This window comes from Oncorhynchus tshawytscha, linkage group LG16 (assembly GCF_018296145.1).
Source record: "Oncorhynchus tshawytscha isolate Ot180627B linkage group LG16, Otsh_v2.0, whole genome shotgun sequence".
Classification (NCBI taxonomy): Eukaryota; Metazoa; Chordata; class Actinopteri; order Salmoniformes; family Salmonidae; genus Oncorhynchus; species Oncorhynchus tshawytscha.
The window spans coordinates 52,672,757-52,690,942 of NC_056444.1; the positions used below are offsets into that span (position 1 = coordinate 52,672,757).

The 18,186-nt window shown below is 43.0% G+C and overlaps 1 protein-coding gene across 3 annotated transcripts in view; it reads right to left on the bottom strand.

Moving 5' to 3' along the window:
• Window positions 1-18,186, bottom strand: part of LOC112215187 (voltage-gated potassium channel subunit beta-2-like) — a 104,953-nt gene that overhangs the window by 48,341 nt on the left and 38,426 nt on the right. The gene's annotated exons all lie outside the window — the stretch shown is intronic.

Here is an 18,186-nt window from a genome sequence, read left to right on the forward strand (position 1 = left end):
GCCTTTCCTCTAAAGGGGCCGGGGGAGAGTTGGGGGAAAACAATGCCAGAAATGCTTGTCCTCTTCGCTGGGTTTAAAGAGAGCAGCTTCATTCACTTCAACAAACACACACACACTAGGGCTGTGACGATCATGGAATTTTGGGTGACGTTTTTGTTTTCAGAAAAATGACCACGGTCATCGTTACAATTCTTTGAAATACAAGAAAAATACAAAAATGCTATCCTCTCCTCCCAGTCACGCTTCTCCTCTCTGCTGTTCTGCTAGCCTAGCAGCAGCAGTAAACAATATATCATGCGGAGCAGGCATGCACCTACTCAACGTTTGCTAACCTAGCATGGATATTTCAATATATTTAATGTAAAATGTATTTCAAATACATGTAGGTATATTTGCATCTTTGGTCAAATGCATGTAATGTCTTAAATGTATTCCAGAGATGCATTTACATACATTTGCATCTCTGCTCAAATGCATGTAATGGCTGACAATTCCAGAAATGCATAGCTAAGATATCTAGTCTACAGGGAGGCCAAAGCAGTTCTTAACTCAGCTTCTTAAATTACTCTGTGCATATTGATCAATGGAGATAATGTTTTGGCAATGATATTGTTTAAATTGTGATGACTGAGTAAAACATGTATTTTGAATTTCACCTAATTTGAACATTCTCTCATGAAGAGCACATGTTTAAGCACGTGTCAAAGTGTAGGTCTAGGTCTTGTGCTTCGAATAAGTGGTTTTACAGTGGATGGTTAGCGGTGTTATGGTGCATTCGTGACCAAGTGGGAGGTGGGAATTTAACACATCTGGGAAAAATCCACTTGAAAGTCCCCTCCAACTGGTAATTAATTACAAGTTAAATCAGCCATGAATCCCCTTGTGCAACAGGGAGGGACAATTGAATGCAAGATCCACACCAAAAAAATACATTGTTAAAACATTTCTAGATGGTTTATCTAATGGTAACAGGGTTGAGTCTTTATTCATATTGAAAATCTATTTTATTGAATTGTCCATATGGTTTATATTAAAAGGCACTTCTTCATATAACAGGCTTTTAAAATGCAATATTGTTGCCTAATTTGTACTTAACACATCAAAGAGATGCAAAGGAACTCATTTCATGGAATGACCCAGTACATGTTAAGTTCTGCCCATTGGACATTGTTTATTTGTCATATGTACATGAAAGACATGGATTCATTACATGAACAATAATGTATCATGTTTGTAGTAATTTTAATAGTAAATTAAATGCATTTTAGTGCTTTTGGTGTATGTCAAGTACAATAAAAATGCATTTTGACAAAATAAACTTAACAAAAATATTAGCGCAACATGTAGTGTTGGTCCCATGTTTCCTAAGCTGAATAAAAGATGCTAGAAATGTTCCATAAGCACAAAAAGCTTATGTCACGCCTACTCCCGCTCCCTCTCTCCAGCGCTTGACGTCGCCAGTCTACTAACCAACGGCTCTGGAAAACAACCATCATTACGCACACCTGCTCCCCATCATTACGCACACCTGGACTTCATCATCACCTTGGTGTACCTTTATTTAGCCCTCAGTAGCCTCAGATATCAGGCAGTATTGGTTTGTTTTCATGTTCAGTACGCATCCTGTTTTCTTCATTTGCCTTGCTTTATTGTTATTAAATTCTATATCTTCCAGAAGGTCAAGGAACAGGGTCATCTACTCCACCAACACAACGACCAGCTGGTGCAACTGGGTACGGCCATGGAGGAGGTCCTCCACATTCTCCACCACCTGGACACCACCAGTGAGACTCTCCATACCCATCAAAGGGCCTCTTACCACGGGTCGTCACAGTGAGCCAGTCCCCCAGCCCACCCAGCCGTCTGCCCAGGTCAGCGATGACCTACTGTTCCTTCAGGAGAAGTATGACGGTACTCCATCAAAATGACTTAGCTTCCTACTCCAGTGCTCCGTCTATCAGACAGGAGCCCTCACCACAGAGAGGTCCCAGGTTGCCACGGTAATTTCCCTGCTGACTGGACGGGCGTTGGTGTGGGCTACGGCCGTCTGGAAGAGAGGAGAGGAGGACCTGAGTTCCTATGAGGGGTTCATGGCTCTGTTCAGGGCAGTCTTCGACCATTCTACAGAGGGCAGAGAGGGAGGTCAGTGACTTCTCCAACTACAGCAGGGTACCCTCACCTTTCGGAAAGTGGCAGCCTCTACCGGATGGAATGAGCTGGCGCCCCGCAATTTCTTCTGGAAAGGACTGCGTGAAAAGGTCCAGACGGAGTTGGCATGACAACCTATCCTTGGGCGCACTCATCGCTATGGACATCCGTCTGGATAATCTTCTTCGGGATTGCCAGTGCCCACCTCACCACTCGCCTCCCTCCTTTGGCTATCCTGAGGCAGAGCCTGAACCTATGGAGATAGGGGCCACACACCACCCCCAGGCATAGTGGCATCGCCGGGGACTGCTGGGGCTCTGTCCCTAATTGCGGACAGGAGGGGCACCAGCTTCAGCGGTGTCCAGTGCATCCCAACACGGAGTCCACTAGGGAAGAGGGGCGGCCCTGTGATCTTCCATCTCCCAGGGTAGGTGTGAATATTCCATCATCATCGTTTTCCACCAAACCCTTTCTGATTCCCATTTCACTGGCTGGCTGTCCCTCGGGTGTTGTCTCTACAGCTCTAGAGGCCCTCACCTCCTCCCTGAACATAATTACGTACCCGCTCTCCTCTCCTTTTCCAGTCCAAGCCCTGGATAAGCAACCATTGGGATCCAGCACAATCACAGACATCACAACACTACTCACCCTCACAGTGGGACCCATGCACCAGGAAAGCCTTCCCTTTCTCATCAATAGCGCACCCGTACACAAAGTCATCCTTGGCCATGGAAAGTAAGAGCACCTCCTCCCAGCTTCCCACTGCACCGAGGCTGGGAAACACTGTCACCACCGATAAATCCATGCTTATTGAAATTCTCGATTATCAATAAGCATTTCTTTACGGCTGGCCCTGCTTTCCTCCTGACAGTACCGTGCAGTCGTCTTCATCGACCTGGCCAAGGCTTTCGACTCTGTCAATCACTGTATTCTTATCGGCAGACTCAACAGCCTTGGTTTCTCAAATGACTGCCTCGCCTGTTTCACCAACTACTTCTCGGATAGAGTTCATTGTGTCAAATCGGAGGGCCTGTTGTCCAGGCCTCTGGCAGTCTCTATGTGGGTACCACAGGGTTCAATTCTCGGGCCGACTCTTTTCTCTGTATATATCAACGATGTCGCTCTTGCTGCGGGTGATTCCTTGATCCACCTCTATGCAGACGACACCATTCTGTATACATCTGGCCCTTCTTTGGACACTGTGTTAACAAACCTCCAAATGAGCTTCAATGCCATACAACACTCCTTCTGTGGCCTCCAATTGCGCTTAAACACTAGTAAAACTAAATGCATGCTCTTCAACCGATCGCTGCCCACAACACTACTTAGAATATGTGACTTAGAATATGTGTACAACTACACATACCTAGGTTTCTGGCTAGACTGTAAACTCTCCTTCCAGACTCATATTAAACATCTCCAATGCAAAATTAAATCTAAAATCAGCTTCCTATTTCGCAACAAAGCCTCCTTCACTCACGCTGCCAAAAATACCCTCGTAAAACTGACTATCCTACCGATCCTCGACTTCGGCGATGTCATTTACAAAATAGCCTCCAACACTCTATCAGCAAACTGGCTGCAGTCTATCACAGTGTCATCCGTTTTGTCACCAAAGCCCCATATACCACCCACCACCTGCTTTTGCCCCCTTTCCTTCCAGTTCTCTGCTGCCAATGACTGGAACGAATTGCAAAAATCGCTGAAGTTGGAGACTCGTATCTCCCTCACTGACTTTAAGCATCAGCTATCTGAGCAGCTTACCTATCGCTGCAGCTGTACACAGCTCATCTGTAAATAGCCCATCCAACTACCTACCTCATCCCCATATTGTTTGTATTTACTTTTTTTGCTATTTTGCACACCAGTATCACTACTTGCACAGCATCATCTACACATCTATCACTCCAGTGTTAATTTGCTAAATTGTAATTACTTCGCTACTATGGCCTAGTTATTGCCTTACCTCCTTACGCCATTTGCACACCCTGTATATAGACTTTTTGAGAATGTGTTATTGACCGTACGTTATTCCATGTGTAACTCTGTGTTGTTGTTTGTGTCGCACTGCTTTGCTTTATCTTGGCCAGGTTGCAGTTGTAAATGAGAACTTGTTCTCAACTGGCCTATCTTGTTAAATAAAGGTGGAATAAATAAAAAACACATACACAGAAATTGCTTCTCCTTTCCAACAAACAGCCCATGGCACCCATTAGCCAGATAGTTATTCTCCAATGGCCTCAAATGGCTTTGCTTTTCAGCCTTGTCCTCACCAAGTTCCTTGGTTTTATAAGACAGACCTGGTGGGGACAGGGGACCATAGTGCCATCTGTGTTACTGAAGGAAGAGTCTCCTGTGATTCTTTACACAGAGGTATGAGGCTATCTACTATAGCCGAGGGAATACAGGCCTTAATGTTCATGGTCAGATGTTGAATGAATGACCAAATTCCTGGTTTAGGTCCCGGCCAGACAGCAGTGTTGTCAAATAAAGGATCTCAGTGTCTTCTAAAAGATGAATCTACATCGACGAACAATCAATTATGTTTTTCCACTCAATAACCTTCTTTCTTCTCATTCAACAACTCCCCAACATCAGGGGCTAGCCTCATTGACAACAGTAAACTGATTTGATTCCGAAAGTGTCAATCAATATCAAATCAGTAATTGTGGCAGTCAAAAACAGACAAACGTTTACAGACAAAACCCATCACCTGTTCCTATTACCGGGGAAACTAGAGTAGAATGGAATATAACATAGCCAAATCAGCCAAATCTGACATTATGTTTTTATTAGCATGGTACGCAGTCTACACTCCTGTTGACTTGTATCAACTCATGTTCCTTAAAATATGTGGTGGATCTGTGTAAAAGAACTCTAACATGCAATGTGAGACCAGAAATTGCCTGAAAAAAAACACAAGAAACAAAAACATTTTGAACCTCTATTGGTTTTTTTATGTGGATGTTTTGATTCATTACATTCCTATTTGGTGAGGGAGGAGCAGTGTATGTCTGGATGTTTTGATTCATTACGTTACATTACGTTACTATTTGGAGGAGGAGGAGGAGCAGTGTATATGTGGATGTTTTGATTCATTACATTAATATTTGGAGGAGGAGGAGCAGTGTATATGTATATTGTTACATAGGAGAAAAGGTCTTAGAGAATCCTTCCTAATTTAATTCGGAATATTCTCCCCAGAGGCCAATCTACCATCACCACCACCACCATCAAAAAAAAAAAAGATTAAAGAAAAAGAAAATGCAGCAGGAGCTTTTAACTAAAGAGCAGAAAAGAGGAGGACTTCATCAGGTCTGCCACAAGGATGGTCGAAACAGGAGGACACATAAACTCAGCAAAAAAAACAAACGTCCCTTTTTCAGGACCCTGTCTTTGAAAGATAATTCGTAAAAATCCAAATAACTTCACAGGTCTTCATTGTAAAGGGTTTAAACACTGTTTCCCATGCTTGTTCAATGAATCATAAACAATTAATGAACATGCACCTGTAGAACGGTCGTTAAGACACTAACAGCTTACAGACGGTAGGCAATTAAGGTCACAGTTATGAAAACTTAGGACACTAAAGAGGCCTTTCAACTGACTCTGAAAAACACCAAAGGAGGACTGCAGATGTGGACAGGGCAATAAATTGGAATGTGCGTACTATGAGACGCATAAGACAGTGCTACAGGGAGACAGGACAGACAGCTGATCTTCCTCGCAGTGGCAGACCACGTGTAACAACACCTGCACAGGATCGATACATCCGAACATCACACCTGCAGGACAGGTACAGGATGGCAACAACAACTGCTCGAGTTACACCAGGAATGCACAATCCCTCCATCAGTGCTCAGACTGTCCGTGAATAGGCTGAGAGAGGCTGGACCGAGGGCTTGTAGGCCTGTTGTAAGGCAGGTCCTCACCAGACATCACCGGCATCAACGTCGCCTATGGGCACAAACCCACCGTCGCTGGACCAGACAGGACTGGCAAAAAGTGCTCTCCACTGACGAGTCGCAGTTTTGTCTCACCAGGGGTGATGGTCGGATTCACGTTTATCATCAAAGAAATGAGCGTTACACCGAGGCCTTCATGGTCTGAGGCGATGTGTCACAGCATCATCGGACTGAGCTTGTTGTCATTGCAGGCAAACTCAATGCTGTGCGTTACAGGGAAGACATCCTTTTCCCTCATGTGGTACCCTTCCTGCAGGCTCATCTTTGACATGACCCTCCAGCATGACAATGCCACCAGCCATACTGCTTGTTCCTGCAAGACAGGAATGTCAGTGATCTGCCATGGCCAGCGAAGAGCCCGGATCTCAATCCCATTGAGCACGTCTGGGACCTGTTGGATCAGAGGGTGAGGGCTGGGGCCATTTCCCCCAGAAGAATGTCCGGGAACTTGCAGGTACCTTGGTGGAAGAGTGGGGTAACATCTCACAGCAAGAACTGGCAAATCTGGTGCAGTCCATGAGGAGGAGATGCACTGCAGTACTTAAATGGAGCTGGTGGATTTTGACCCCCCGCCTTTTTTCAGGGACACATTATTCAATTTCTGTTATTCACATGTCTGTTCAGTTTATGTCTCAGTTGTTGAATCTTCTTATGGTCATACAAATATTTACACATGTTAAGTTTGTTAAATAAACACAGTTGACAGTTTTTTGCTGAGTTTACATGCACACACACACATACATAGACAGGTAAACAAGTAGACAGGCAGATAGACTAGTAACATACATTACATTAGTAGCGGATGAGGTGAATCCCTGCCACCTGCTCACAATGCAGGCCTAAAGCACCAAAAGAAAGTACTGAATAAACGCAATCTATTATTATCATCACTATTATTCAAATTCAATGGAAACGTTTAATTCAATAGTTTTCCAAGTGTTGAATTATGGATTTCAGCATTGTTAAGTTCAACATGGTGAGTCATTGGGCCAAAATAAGGCCAACTAGATCTTGATGTTACTGGGCGACTCAGAAAAGAACATAACTCGTCATCGGTGTCACAGGCAGTAGGGCAGATGTTGCTGGTGCATAGCCTTTTTACAAACTCACCAAAGTTGGTTAAACAATTCTTGTTGCAGTGCTGTATGTCATTTTAAATCACTTCTAAGCCCAGACCAACATTTGAAGGAGTACTTGTCTTTAGATCATGCTACAATTTTAACACTTTAGTTTAGTAAAAGCACTGCACTGAGCTGATGCCTAAAGATCCCCATGTTAGCTTCCAAATACAACTCTGTTTACAACTTCTGATTAAAAAAAAAAAGTGAAATGTTTCCACATCTAAGGAACAATGGAACTCAATATGAATCTACTGTATGTATGCATTCATCTGCAGCGGAACATAGGTGTAAATGTGCTACCATCTGCTGGACTACAGTGCCATTGCAATATGCCAGACCAGTTCGCAATGAGTATGTTTACATACGCACTAATAATTCGATATTAAACTGATTGTACAATTTAATTTTAAAAACTCTAAAATGCTGTTTGGAGAACTGCAAAAATGACCCCAGCCATTATCACACTGGTTGCTATAACTTGAGCTATAAACACATAGCCCATTAGCTATACAATTAGCCGCTCCACGTTAACTCACATTAACTCAGCACCGGGAATAAAAACTACAATTGAATACTTACAGAGGGATCTGTTAGCAGAAAAAGTATTTTATTAACAAAAGGTAAACAAATATGTTTGCTTAACAATACCATTTTGTTGAGCAGTTTTACAGCAAATTTTTGGCATTTCTACACATTTTGCAGCGACTTATTACATGTTAATATGATATCTGAGTGAGAGTGACTAACAAAATCAATGGGGGACCACTGGATGTCAGGACCCCTCGGCACATGCCCTGCGTGCCTGTTCGGTAATTCGGACATGATTACTACAAGTTTACTGTGGATAGCTGGTTAGACTAACTCAACTGATTTACAAATAAAAAATATATGGTTGGAATAATACTGTGAAATTGGATAATGCCCTTTTAATGTAAGAGCTGTTTGAAAAGATTGCCAGCCATTTCAGCCTCTTTTGGTGGGATGGAGTTTTGGCCTACCATGGTGGTCAATTAGTTAATAGACCAATAGGAAAGAGAGTTCCAAACCTCTCTGCCAATGACAGCACATTTTCAGTTTTCCCCTCCCCAATCAGACCCCTCCCAGATAGTCCTAAAAAATGATTGCTTGAGAAATTGCCCTTTGCCAAGAAGCTATTTTAAGTATTTAATTGTTACCCAGAAATGATTTAATATTGAGATAAAAATGGCTGCATTGGGCCTTTAACTGACATCGGCTAATTGAGGGACTTCTAATTACTACACACAGCCTATGTCATTGTCACCATATTAGCTAACGTCATAGTCAACATAGCTAATAGAACTAACATTAACGTGCTAGCAAACCCACTACAATCATGCAGTACAATTACAAGGGCTAGCCCCAGTAGCAAATTAATAAAAACCGGAAGAGTTCAGTGTTCGATAGCCTGAGCGAGCTAGCTTACATAAATTACATTCCTCTCTGTTTGAGCGGGTGTTTGAGTAAGCTAAATTAGCTAGCTGCATTAACTCTCCCTGCTGCTTCTCCTTAAGTTGTGAAGAAATTAATTTGTTCAAAACAGTTCAACTATTGTCTTTCTCATGCTGCAAGAGCTCTGATACACAATATATACAGAAGTATGTGGACACCCCTTCAAATTAGTGTATTCGGGCTATTTCTGCAACACCATTGCTGACAGGTGTATAAAATCGAGCACACAGCCATGGACTCTTGAGCAGTGGAAACGTGTTCTCTGGAGTGATGAATCACACTTCACCATCTAGAAGTCTGATGGATGAATCTGGGTTTGGCGGATGCCAGGAGAACGCTATGTGCCCCAATGCATAGCGCCAACTGTAAAATTTGGTGGAGGAGGAATAATGGTTTGGGGCTGTTTTCCATGGTTCGGGCTAGGCCCCTTAGTTCCAGTGAAGGGAAATCTTAACGCTACAGGATACAATGACATTCTAGATGATTCTGTGCTTCCAACTTTGTGGCAACAGTTTGGGGAAGGCCCTTTCATGTTTCACCATGACAATATGTATTTTTTTTATTCCACCTTTATTTAACCAGGTAGGCCAGTTGAGAACAAGTTCTCATTTACAACTGCGACCTTGGCCAAGATAAAGCAAAGCAGTGCGACACAAACAACAACACAGAGTTACACATGGAATAAACAAACGTATGGTCAATAACACATTAGAAAAAGTATATATATACAGTGTGTGCAAATGGCATAAGGAGGTAAGGCAATAACTAGGCCATAGTAGCGAAGTAATTACAATTGAGCAAATTAACACTGGAGTGATAGATGTGCAGATGATGATGTCCAGGTAGAAATACTGGTGTGCAAAATAGCAAAAAAAGTAAATACAAACAATATGGGGATGAGGTAGGTAGTTGGATGGGCTATTTACAGATGGACTGTGTACAGCTGCAGCGATAGGTAAGCTGCTCAGATAGCTGATGTTTAAAGTCAGTGAGGGAGATATAAGTCTCCAATTTCAGCAATTTTTGCAATTCGTTTCAGTCATTGGCAGCAGAGAACTGGAAGGAAAGGCAGCAAAAGCAGGTGTTGGCTTTGGGGATGACCTGTGAGATACACCTGATGGAGCGCGTGCTACGTGTGGGTGTTGTTATGGTGACCAGTGAGCTGAGATAATGTGGAGCTTTACCTAGCAAAGACTTATAGATGACCTGGAGCCAGTGGGTCTGGCGATGAATAGGTAGCGAGGGCCAGCCGATGAGAGCATACAGGTCACAGTGGTGGGTAGTATTTGGGGCTTTGGTGACAAAACAGATGGCACTGAGTGTTGGAGGCTATTTTGTAAATGACATCGCCGAAGTCAAGGATCTGTAGGATAGTCAGTTTTACGAGGGTATGTTTGGCAGTGTGAGTGAAGGAGATGTTTAATATGAGACTGGAAGGAGAGTTTACCGTCTAGCCAGACACCTAGGTATTTGTAGTTGTACACATATTCTAAGTCAGAACCATCCAGAGTAGTGATGCAAGATGGGCGGGCGGGTGCGGGCAGCAATCGGTTGAAGAGCATGCATTTAGTTTTACTGGCGTTTAAGAGCAGTTGGAGTCCATGGAAGAAGTGTTGTATGGCATTGAAGCTTGTTTGTAGGTTTGTTAACACAGTGCCCAAAGAAGGGCCAGATGTATACAGAATAGTGTCGTCTGCGTAGAGGTGGATCAAGGAATCACCTGCAGCAAGAGCGACATCGTTGATATATACAGAGAAAAGAGTCAGCCCGAGAATTGATCCCTGTGGTACCCCCATAGAGACTGCCAGAGGTCCAGAAAACAGGCCCTCAGATTTGACACACTGATCTCTATCCGAGAAGTAGTTGGTGAACCAGGCGAGGTAGTCATTTGAGAAACCAAGGCTGTTGAGTCTGCCGACAAGAATACGTTGATTGATAGTGTCGAAAGACTTGGCCAGGTTGATGAATACGACTGCACGGTACTGTCTTTTATCGATGGTAGTTATGATATCGTTTAGTACCTTGAGCGTGGCTGAGGTGCACCGGTGACCAGCTCATAAACCGGATTGCACAACGGAAAAGGTACGGTGGGATTCGAAATGATCGGTTTGTTAACTTGGCTTTCGAAGACTTAAGAAAGGCAGGGCAGGATGGATACAGGTCTGTAACAGTTTGGATCTAGAGTGTCACCCCCTTTGAAGAGGGGGATGACCATGGCAGCTTTCCAATCTTTAGGAATCTCGGACGATATGAAAGAGAGGTTAAACAGACTGGTAATAGGGGTTGAAACAACAGCGGCAGATAATTTTAGAAAGAGAGGGTCCAGATTGTCTAGCCCAGCTGATTTGTATGGGTCCAGGTTTTGCAGCTCTTTCAGAACATCTGCTATCTGGATTTGGGTGAAGGAGAAGCTGGGAGGCTTGGGCAAGTAGCTGCGGGCGGTGCGGGCTGTTGGCCAGGGTTGGGGTAGCCAGGAGGAAAGCATGGCCAGCCGTAGAGAAATGCTTATTGAAATTGCCCCGTGCACAAAGCAAGAACCGTTATTTTAAAAAATGGTATTGAAAAGTATTTTGAAAATACAATTTACAGCTGTCGGAAATATCATTGGAGTGTAATTCAGCCCAGTGTAATACAAAATACTCAGAAGTAATTTAAAAAGATATTTCAAATGCATGTAACATAAATACTGCCCATATCTGCTAGCTACTTAGTTGAAATATTAACAGTACAGTCACAGCAGCGTAACATTTGATTAACACTCGATAACACTTGATTTAGCCTACGTCATCAATATTTGGTTTGGTTGGTTGATACGCACAGCAGAGAGAGGCAAGATGTGGGGAGCTGCACATGTGTCAGGGCAGCAGCAACACATGTAGTCTACACCCTAGTTCAAGGTTTACATAGCTGATTCAAATAACCAACTCATCATCAAGCTTTGATTATTTGAATCAGCTGTGTAGTGCGAGGGCAAAACCAAAACGTGCACCCAGGGGGCCCCGGACCGAGTTTGGGAACCCCTGCTTTAGCTAACCACCATACTAAAATATCTGCACAAGCTACTGGCCAGCCAGCCATATATTATCAGCTAGAAATGGTGATTTGTGTTATGTAGTTATTATTTGATACGAGCATTAAAGATAAATCATAATCAGTAAAATAAATTGAGCTAGTTAACAAGCCGATTTACATCAGTCATCAACATCAATGATCAGCTGAACTTTTCCCGATGTCAGTCATGTGTTTAGGAGGCACTGTAACTAGCTTGCTTACAATTTGTGATGAGTCAGTATGTAGTTGCAGAAATGAATAGGCCTATGCTCAAAAATGTAAACATTTTCGCTACAGAGGCATTTGTTATGTTAGGAATTTCAAGATATGAATTATAAAAGTTAAAAAAACATCAAGCGGGGGGGTGCCCTTTTTATTTTGAGACCCTGAAAGGTCTGTGCACAGCCCTGGTAAGCACTGCTTTGTATCGGACAACCAACGTAAAGCCTTAAGAAATTGAAAAATTATGAGGAAAAACCTTGATCAAGACTTGACCATTCTTTGCTTTGTCTGACTGTAAATAACATACTTTCAAGATAAGGAAAAACCAGAGCATCTTTGTAAATAAGTACATAATGAAAATTTAGTGAAGGAAAGTACTCACATAACAAAGTTTAACGGCATCTTCCCATAACACACTTTCACAAATAAGGAGAAACAAAAAGGCACGACTGCCATCAATTACATATCAATGTAGAGCCGATGACAGCATTCGATATATACTTAGCACTTGTGATAAAGCTCCAATTACACCCAGATGAGTTGATAACAGAAAGTAATTATAGCTTAGTGTGGGGAAACTTCAGAGGACGGCCAACAAACTACTCACCAGACCTGGGTTCAAATACTATTTGAAATCTTTTACATACTTTCTGCATTTGCTTTAGCCTGCTTAGAGTGCCAGATGGGCAGGGTGTGTCATTTTGTGACTATTGCATTCGTTCCATTGCACCAGACAAACTGAATCAGGCACAGCTAAATGATTTGAAATGATTTCAAGTTGTATTTGAACCCAGGTGTGCTACGCACAGGCCAGGCCAAACTCCAGTCAGTCAGAGAGAGCCATCTTCACAAGCAATTTGGCCTGAGTAACTCGAGAGCACAATGACCTGTCGCACTCAAGCGATTGCTCACAGAAGAAAACCTTGTTCTGAGACAACGAGTCACCGCGATCATGGGATGTCATGTGTCATACAGTCATGTGATATCCCCGAGTCTATTCTGCATGGCTTCAGGTCAAAACAGCAACTGTCTTTCAATCACCAATTGTGTGGCGACAATGACTTGTGGACAGTGACACTCGAAGTAACTGATCTCTTATTTTGAACAGAACTGAAAGTAGTTTACATTCCTTTAATGCACTGGTTCTCAAGCCTGATCCTGGGGATCCGAAAGGGGTGCACGTGTTTGTTTTTGCCCTAGCACTACACAGCTGATTCAAATGATCGACTCATCAAAAGGCTTTGATGATTTGAATCAGGTGTGTAGTGATAGGGCAAAAACAAACATGTGCACCCCTTTGGGTCCCCAGGACCAGCATCGAGGACCACTGCTTTAATGAATGCTTGGCATGATGGGTTTTTGATCGTTTGTCATCTTACGCTCACAACATAATAGGGTCAGCTGACACCTCTGGTGATTACACCAGACACCAGCCGGTCCCAGTTTGCTCCCTCCCCCTTGGCCCTAACTCCATCCATATTTGCAGATGTGCACAGTGAAAGCAATATATTGCGGAAGCTCCACCACTACACTACTGTCCAGACCCTTCAGATCTCCAAACATAGAACTGTTAAGGCCAAGGGTCTTGCTGTCTCTGCCTGGCCGGTTCCCCTCTTTCCACTGGGATTCTCTGCCTCTAACCCTATTACAGGGGCTGAGTCACTGGCTTACTGGGGCTCTCTCATGCCGTCCCTGGAAGGGGTGCGTCTCCTGAGTGGGTTGATTCACTGATGTGGTCATCCTGTCTGGGTTGTCCCCCCCCCCTTGGGTTGTGCCATGGTGGAGATCTTTGTGGGCTATACTCAGCCTTGTCTCAGGATGGTAAGTTGGTGGTTGAAGATATCCCTCTAGTGGTGTGGGGGCTGTGCTTTGGCAAAGTGGGTGGGGTTATATCCTTCCTGTTTGGCCCTGTCCGGGGTGTCCTCGGATGGGGCCACAGTGTCTCCTGACCCCTCCTGTCTCAGCCTCCAGTATTTATGCTGCAGTAGTTTATGTGTCGGGGGGCTGGGGTCAGTTTGTTATATCTAGAGTACTTCTCCTGTCCTATTCGGTGTCCTGTGTGAATCTAAGTGTGCGTTCTCTAATTCTCTCCTTCGCTCTTTCTTTCTCTCTCTCTGAGGACTTGAGCCCTAGGACCATGCCCCAGGACTACCTGACATGATGACTCCTTGCTGTCCCCAGTCCACCTGACCGTGCTGCTGCTCCAGTTTCAACTGTTCTGCCTTATCATTATTCGACCATGCTGGTCATTTATGAACATTTGAACATCTTGGCCATGTTCTGTTATAATCTCCACCCGGCACAGCCAGAAGAGGACTGGCCACCCCACATAGCCTGGTTCTGAATTGAGTTGCGGCTTTCTCTTTAATTCCAATTCAATTCTTGAATTTTAATTAACACTTTACAAAAATATAAATGCAAAATGCAACAATTTCAAGATTTGACTCTGTTACAGTTTAAATAAGGAAATCAGTCAATTGAAATAAATTCATTAGGCCCTAATCCATGGATTTCGCATGGATGGGCAGGGGCACAAGCATGGGTTTGCCTCGGAGGGTATAGGCCCACCCACTTGGGAGCCAGGCCCACCTACTGGGGAGCCAAGCCCAGCCAATCAGAATGAGGTTTTCCCCACTGAAGGGCTTTATTACAGACAGAAATACTCCTCAATTTCATCAGCTGTCCGGGTGGCTGGTCTCAGGCAATCCCGCAGGTGAAGAAGCTGGATGTGGAGGTTCTGGGCTGATGTGGTTACACATCTTCTGTGTTTTTTGGTCCATTTGGACGTACTGCCAAATTCTCTAAAATGACATTGGAGGCGGTTTATGGTAGAGAAATGAACATTACATTTTCTGGGAACAGCTCTGGTGGACATTCCTGCAGTCAGCATGCCAATTGCATGGTCCCTCAAAACTTGAGACCTCTTGAGATCTCTGGCATTGTGTTTGTTGTGTGACAAAACTGCACATTTTAGAGTGGCAGATTGGCTGTGGTAAATGAGGAAATACTTTATTTCTAGTCTGTTCAAAAAGGACTAAATTGTTTGGATTACAATACCAACAAAAGGGTGAACATATCTTGACTGACTTTGGTTGCAAGCAGCACTAAGTTAGAGAGGAAGAGGCGAAGCGAGATAATAAGTCCAGAATAAGCCCAATGTGTTTCTATGGGCTTAATATGCAGGCCTAAGCTTGTCGCCTGCATTCCTGCCTTTGGGACGACTACCGTTGTTAGGGTGGAGCAATGAGCATCTCGTCAATATTTACAGATCTGCGACTAAGGTAACATCGAAATATTTTTTTTTAGGGAACGGTGATGATGTAACCAACAATGGTTGGAATTGAGATCAGTTGTGCAGGTGAATGTTGATGGTTTAACGTATGTTGATGGTTTAACGAGACATCAGTTGGCGATAATCTAGTGTCGTCGATGGTTGTAATAGGCCCCTTGTTATTTGATTATATTCCAATAGGCTACATTTTGTAGGCTACCCTTTGGCCTATCAATAGTCACATAATGAAAGGTGTGAAAACCAATAATCTGCTGTTTGTGTTTCCCTGGCTAAATTGGTAAGTTGATTTGGGCCATCAGTTGATTGACAGATGTAGGCCTCCAGTGTGGATGCTCGCCCACGTTTTATAGTAAGGCTATGTATATTTTGCGGAAGTGGGTAGAGTGATGAAAATCCGAACCTAAATAAAAGGAGTGTTACTTAGATTGTAATTTACTCAAGTAAAATTTGCTTTGTAAAGAAACTACTCAAGTAAGAGTAAAAAAGTATCCACTCAGAAAAGTACTTAAGTACTAGGTACAAATGTAGTTTTTACACCTTATGGTAATCTGTGACAGAATACAACTTAGTGCAATTGTGATTTGACATTCATTTATTATTAAAGCCTGCCAGCACCATCTTGCAGATGTCCCCCAGCACAGGTAGTTTTCAATGAAGAATGACATCAAACAAAGTCCATTGGCTGTACAGTTTCAATGACGGTCATTCAATGTTGAATTAATATCTATCAATGTGCACAATTTCATTAAAGGTATATGGTACTCGAGACATTGGAATAATTGTACAATTTGTATAGCATTATTGCAAATGTATTTCAATATATACAGTGGGGCAAAAAAGTATTTAGTCAGCCACCAATTGTGCAAGTTCTCCCAATTAAAAAAGAGGAGAGGCCTGTAATTTTCATCATAGGTACACTTCAACTATGACAGACAAAATGAGAAAAAAATATCCAGAAAATCACATTGTAGGATTTTTTATGAATTTATTTGCAAATTATGGTGGAAAATAAGTATTTGGTCACCTACAAACAAGCAAGATTTCTGGCTCTCACAGACCTGTAACTTCTTCTTTAAGAGGCTCCTCTGTCCTCCACTCGTTACCTGTATTAATGGCACCTGTTTGAACTTGTTATCAGTATAAAAGACACCTGTCCTCAACCTCAAACAGTCACACTACAAACTCCACTATGGCCAAGACCAAATAGCTGTCAAAGGACACCTGCACCAGGCTGGGAAGACTGAATCTGCAATAGGTAAGCAGCTTGGTTTGAAGAAATCAACTGTGGGAGCAATTATTAGGAAATGGAAGACGTACAAGACCACTGATCTCCCTCGATCTGGGGCTCCACGCAAGATCTCACCCCGTGGGATCAAAATGATCACAAGAACGGTGAGCAAAAATCCCAGAACCACACGGGGGGCTATTGAATGACCTGCAGAGAGCTGGGACCAAAGTAACAAAGCCTACCATCAGTAACACACTACGCCACCAGGGACTCAAATCCTGCAGTGCCAGACGTGTCCCCCTGCTTAAGCCAGTACATGTCCAGGCCCGTCTGAAGTTTGCTAGAGAGCATTTGGATGATCCAGAAGAAGATTGGGAAAATGTCATATGGTCAGATGAAACCAAAATATAACTTGTTGGTAAAAACTCAACTCGTCGTGTTTGGAGGACAAAGACTGCTGAGTTGCATCCAAAGAACACCATAGCTACTGTGAAGCATGGGGGTGGAAACATCATGCTTTTGGCCTGTTTTTCTGCAAAGGGACCAGGACGACTGATCCGAGTAAAGGAAAGAATGAATGGGGCCATGTATCGTGAGATTTTGAATGAAAACCTCCTTCCATCAGCAAGGGCATTGAAGATGGAACGTGGCTGGGTCTTTCAGCATGACAATGATCCCAAACACACTGCCCGGGCAACGAAGGAGTGGCTTCGTAAGAAGCATTTCAAGGTCCTGGAGTGGCCTAGCCAGTCTCCAGGTCTCAACCCCATAGAAAATCTTTGGAGGGAGTTGAAAGTCCGTGTTGCCCAGCAACAGCCCCAAAACATCACTGCTCTAGAGGAGAGCTGCATGGAGGAATGGGCCAAAATACCAGCAACAGTGTGTGAAAACCTTGTGAAGACTTACAGAAAACGTTTGACCTCTGTCATTGCCAACAAAGGGTATAAAACAAAGTATTGAGATAATCTTTTGTTATTGACCAAATACTTATTTTCCTTTTTTTACTATTTTCTACATTGTAGAATAATAGTGAAGACATCAAAACTATGAAAATAATAAGTATGGAAACATGTAGGCACCAAAGCAGCCACCCAGATTCTTCTAAGTAACCACCTGTTGCCTTGATGCCAGCTTTGCACACTCTTTGAATTCTTTCAACCAGCTTCATGAGGTAGTCACCTGGAATGCATTTCAATTAACAGGTGTGCCTTGTTAAAAGTAAATGTGTGGAATTTCCTTCTTAATGCGTTTGAGCCAATCAGTTGTGTTGTGACATGGTAGGGGTGGTATACAGAAGATAGCCCTATTTGGTAAAAGGCCAAGTCCATATTATGACAAGAACAGCTCAAATAAGCAAAGAGAAATGACAATCCATCATTACTTTAAGACATTAAGGTCAGTCAATACGGAAAATTTTAAGAACATTGAAAGTTTCTTCAAGTGCAGTTGCAAAAAACATCAAGCACTTTGATGAAACTGGCTCTAAAAATAAAGACAAATCCTTGAATGAGTAAATGTGTCCATACTTTTGACTGGTACTGTATGCAAATCAGACACATTTTTTTTTTTTGCATTCTCGCTAACCCTAATCATTTTCCTAACCTTAACATACTCCTCCTAACCTGCTATGTTAATTCTACTAACCGGTTACGAAAAGTACATTTTTTGCCAAAAGCTGTGTCCCTTCTA